The following is a 6,000-nucleotide window of genomic DNA, read 5'->3' as shown; positions in this document are numbered from 1 at the left end:
TCAAAAATAGGTCAAGGTCATTTGCATTTGGCACAAGTACTTGGGTTACCCTAGGGTACCATCCCGTGTAATATCGGCAAGATCTAAGAAAAAAAATGCAAAGAAAAATAATTACGAGCAAAGGCGAAGCCCTTGCGAGTCTCTCATCAAGTAGTGGCATTTTCTCAAATGAGCGGCCCAACCCGGCCCGGCCCGACCGTACCGCTTTTGAGAAGCTTACATCTCAGCAACCAAAGGGCCGATCACTGCGTGGTTTGCACCATCTGATAGCCCCATTCTTTAAGACTGGTTTTTGAAAGGTTTCATCACACCCCTGTGGTGCACGTGGCACGTGACACGCGCCAGGAGCAGCATGTCGAAAATCTTCAAAAGAGGGCCACAGGTCAGACAGTTCGTCGTAAAGACATGAAACTTGGTAGGTAGATGGCTATCAATATACTCTAGGTATCCTCGGAGTGTAAGCCGACATTTCAGTGCTTTCAGATTTGAGTCGCCGCGCTCATACCTCGCCGACGAAGGCGTTTTACTGGTAATAATTATTTACCAAAACAATAAGCTTCGCCATTTATGTGGCGAAGCTTAATAATACTTAAGAAAACAATAAGCTCCGCCATTTATATACCGAAGCTAAATCATTCTAAGGAGAGAGAGAGAGAGAGAGAGAGAGAGAGAGAGAGAGAGAGAGAGAGAGAGAGAGAGAGAGAGAGAGAGAGAGACAGACAGACAGACAGACAGACAGACAGAGACAGACAGACAGACAGACAGAATATTTACTTCGGTTTTTATCTTTCTGACTTTCCTTTTTTGGACAATCAAAGAAGAATAAAAGGCTGTAAGTTTTGAGGACTTTCAGCCATGGATTCTTTCTAGTTTCCATTAAAATAAGAAAGATGGACAGACAGACAGCAGTAGGCAGACTACTGAAAATTTTATATAAAACACAACAGACCTTTCTACGTCGATTCGGTCATTCACGATAACATGTAATTTCATTCACATCATTGCCCTTCCAAATGTAAAAGTATTATGTGGGGAGGTACGTACATGCATTCCAGAAGTATGGGCGAATAGAACAGCAAAATTTAGCGGGCCAAAGCAAATCAAGAATATGTTCGATGTCAGAAATATATATATATATATATATATATATATATATATATATATATATATATATATATATATATATATATATATATCAAAGAGAATATCTTATTAATTTGTCAGGTGTTTTTCTGAGAAGGTAGTTTATCAATCAAACGTGTGTATACTGATGGTACCATGTTGTCACTGAGAGAGTACATGCTTTAGTGGCTTTAGTGGAAGTAATCGGAGTGTTACCATTTTTAAACTCCATGTTCAGGTGAGGATACTTGTGTGTGTGTGTGTGTGTGTGTGTGTGTGTGTGTGTGCTGAAATAAAATAGGGATATTTGGCTTCCTGTATATTTCTGTATCCCTGTACCGTATCTATGATTCTGTATCTAAACATTTCTGCATCTGTTATCCCTGTCTTCATACAAAGTGCATCTGTATTCCTCCGTTCTTGTATTCTTTCTGGTTATTTCTGCGTTCCCATGTCTACGTGAGTGATGTCTGTATGTATATAATTGTGCCTTGTAACTCCTGTGTTATGATTCCTATTTCTATATTTTTATTTATTTTCTGATTTTCATTTGATGTACCTGGCTGCTGTATTTAATTATTTCTGTACCGGTATCTCATATATCCGTTTCCATATATACTACAGTACTTGCCCATCCATATACTCCCATTTCTCTGTATTCTTGTGTTTCTGAATATTATACATAAAAATTTTCTTGCATTAAGAAATATGTGGAGATACGTACAGATAGTTCAGATTACGGGAATTCTTCGATGCGGTCACCATACGCCAATCAGAAAAGAATCAAACAGAAATATAAGAGTGGAGAGATACAAAATATTAAAAAAATACAGAAAACAGGAAAACTTAGGCATGTAACTCAGTCCGAGGAAATTAAACAAGCAGAACTAAAAGGACAGACAAACAGAAAATATAGCCTATGGAAAAGCATATTTTATGGATTACACAATACAAAAATAGATGGATCATCACCTGGACTTCTCTATCATTTTGTTGTTGTTGTTGTTGTCATTCGTGGGTGTTTGATGTACATGAATATTCCTCCATTTTGTATTTCTGTCCTGAGGTATCATATATAGATAGATAGATAGAAAGAAAGATATATATATATATATATATATATATATATATATATATATATATATATATATATATATATATATATATATATATATGTTAACTGTATGTAGTAAAATGTTTTATACTAGTTCACAGATGTATTTAATGATTTTGTGTACAGTAATCTATAATTTATCTCTACTTCTCTGTAGCTGGCCTCTGCAAGTGAGTACTCATGCATTCTAAAGTATATATATATATATATATATATATATATATATATATATATATATATATATATATATATATATATATATATATATATATATATAGTATACTGTACATTTTGGGCTGTCTGGACATTGCTACTCCTCACCCTGCCCTTGGGTGGGAAAGGAGGTCCGGATGATGATGATGATATATATATATATATATATATATATATATGTATAGCCTATATAGAGGGAGCTGGGGTCTCGATCGATAAGCAGCTGTCTCGCGACGAGTGTGCCGGTAGTCTAGGGTTCGAAGCCATTTCATGCCGTACACTAAAGGTGGATGCTAGCGGTATGCCTTTTCATATGCCTGCGTATGTTTGGACTCTGTTGGTTCTGCCGTTATCTTATACTGAATCTAACACACACAAACATACCCACTGGAACACTTCGACTTTAACATATATCACACTTCCTACAGATACTCCTCCATTCACACTTCGCCAGCAAGGGAAAGAGTTCATTCTCTCTCTCTCTCTCTCTCTCTCTCTCTCTCTCATTTTGTATAGTGAAATAGAATAGATTCATAGATATAGATACATATATACATCCGTACGCACACATCTATCTATCTGTTTGTCTGTCAATCTATCTGTCTTTATCTATATATCTATAACTATATATCTATATCTATTTCGTGACTATGAGCCGATAGGCGGAGGGCGGTACGCTTAGTGGCCTCCCAGTGCAATGCCTCGCCCAGTACCCCTGGGAGCCAATGGTATTTATATATATATATATATATATATATATATATATATATATATATATTTATATATATATATATATATATATATATATATATATATATATATGTGTGTGTGTGTGTGTGTGTGTGTGTGTGTGTGTGTGTGTGTGTGTGTATGCGTGTGTGGGTGGGTGTGTAGGGTGTGAGTGGATGTGTGTGTGTGTGTGTGTGTGTGTGTGTGTGTGTGTGTGTGTATGCTTGTGTGGGTGGGTGTGTAGGGTGTGAGTGGATGTGGATGTGTGTGTGTGTGTGTGTGTGTGTGTGTGTGTGTGTGTGTGTGTGTGTGTGTGTGTGTGTGTGTGTGTGTGTGTGTGTGTGTGTGTTAGCATATATATTCTGCAATTCTCAGTTTTCACATTCTACATTGTGTATATATGTGCCTGATTTCACATTATACCTGTGTTCTGTAACCTTCACCTGGTTCCACATACCTTGTGTGTTTCCCTTACATTTCTGTTTATGTATAGTTTTGTGCCTCTGTGAATCCACATGTAATTTTGTGTCCACGTAAAATTTGTTTATCTTCACCCTTGTCCCATGTCTTTGTATTTTTGTAGTTCTCAGTCTTTGGTGCCTTTCTTTGAGAATTTTTGCATCCGTTAGTTTTTGTAAACCATGTATCTCTCTACTATAATAACTTTTACTGGTTTCTCAACGGGTACTAATATTTCACTAAAGATATACAGTACTGTGTATCATGTTTCTGATTCTACAGTAAGTGTTCCTATACTCGTTACCTATAGCAACTGTTTTCATACGTTTTCTGTACATCTCTTCTCATATATTTTTCTTTTTGTATATTTTTGTATTCCGGGGTGAGTTTTTATTTATATCTAAAAACTCCGGTTTGTTGTAACCCATATATCTGGCTCTAGCTTTCCTCAGTTTCCCTATGTTTTACTATACTCGTCTTTGTATGTATTGTTTCAGTGTCTTGTGTGTCTCAGTACACCCGCATTCTGTAACCCCAGCATCGGTGTCCTGGTTACAAAGTGCAGCGCTGGGGGTGGGAGGATTTAGGTGGGATGGTGGGAGTGAGGATGGGGTGGGAGAGTAGGGGAGTGAGAGTGGGGATGTGGGTGAGGGAATGTATGCATGTCTGAACACAGCCCCTCCGACCGCCCTGATTTCAAAAACACAAACACACAGAGACAACACACAGAAAGCACACAGGAATAACACACAGGAAAACACAGAATAATAACACAAGGGTAATACGAAGAGTGAGCACATAAGAGTAACGTACTGGAATAGAGGCACAGAGGAATAACACATGAAAATTTAACATCAGGCGAACAATTAGAAGCGCACAGGAATAACACATGAGAAAAACAGAAAAAGTCACAAATAATAACAAACAGGAAAAACAAGTAAGAACGCCTAGAAATACAACACAGGAATAACATAATAAGCACAAAGGAACATTGCAGAGAAATTTAACAATAATAATTAGGAAGAACACATAGTAATAACAGAGAAGGAAGCACAAAGGAATCATAAATAATGAATAACTTAGGTCTAACACATAGAATTAATACACAAGAATATACACGAATAACACACAAAGCAGTGCACTGCAGTAGCAAATAAAAATATCAAATCACACACACACACACACACACACACACACACACACACACACACACACACACACACACACACACACACACACACACACACACACACACACACACACACACACACACACACACACACACACACACACACACACACACACAACGCAGTTACAGCACACAAGAACACAGCAACACAAGGATGCAACACACGAACAACACATACAGTATACAGAGGCTATTCCTAATGGTAATGTGTGGAAAGAACACATAACAACAACGTCATGGTAGCAACACTCAGCAGCTCACAGAAACAGCACAATATTAGACAGGTGCCTGTACCATTAGTAAAGCATTTTAACAACAATCAAATATAACACTCAACAGCTCACATAAGCAGCAGACAAGGGCAACTTAACAAAACATAGGAAGAATACACAAGAACAACACACCATCTCACAGAAACAGTGCCCATGAACAACATGGCAAGACACAGAAACGGCATACAGGAACAACACAGCAACTAAAGGAAATAGCACCCCATTCAAGAATACACCAAAACACGAAAAGCACAAAAGAGCAACACAAATGCTGTCCATGGTAAACTGACATCGGTAGCTCATGACTGGAACACACACGAACAACAAGGGAGCAACACATATGAAAAGGAAAGTGCAGCTAAATACAGGAGAAAAATATAAGCACAACGCCAATGCTATACAGTAACAGCTGACACAAAGATGGCGCTTACGTGTGACAGAAGGGAAGCACATGTCTATCTGTTGATCTCTGTTTATCTGTCTGTCTTGATATCTGCATTTTTTGTTACATATCTCTGTCTTTGCATCTAGATCTTCCCTCCCATCTGTCTGTCGATTCAATCTGTCTACCTCCCTTTGTGGCTGTTTTTCTGTCTGTTTAACTATCTACCTACAGTACACTGTGTTGTCGCTCAAAGATGAATCTAAGCCATTTTACTCCATATCTGCAAAAAATAGTTCCTGAAAACATCTTTCATCATGATACCAGTGAAAAATTGATATACCCAATAATAACTAGAAAGCACTCAGAGAATGTATACTTCAGCCAATGCCACTGCCATTAAAAAGGACCCGGATCTGGATCCGTGGAAATATTGTGTGGAATACATAGGATCCGGATCCGCCCCATATTTAATCAATTGTTACTTGACCCATGGTCCACTCTTCCACAAAGTTTTATT

This window comes from Coenobita brevimanus, chromosome 22, assembly GCF_032717465.1.
Source record: "Coenobita brevimanus isolate Jiangsu-jjx chromosome 22, ASM3271746v2, whole genome shotgun sequence".
In the NCBI taxonomy this organism is placed as follows: Eukaryota; Metazoa; Arthropoda; class Malacostraca; order Decapoda; family Coenobitidae; genus Coenobita; species Coenobita brevimanus.
The sequence above is the reverse complement of the archived record's forward strand: the minus strand, read 5'-3'. Positions refer to the sequence as shown.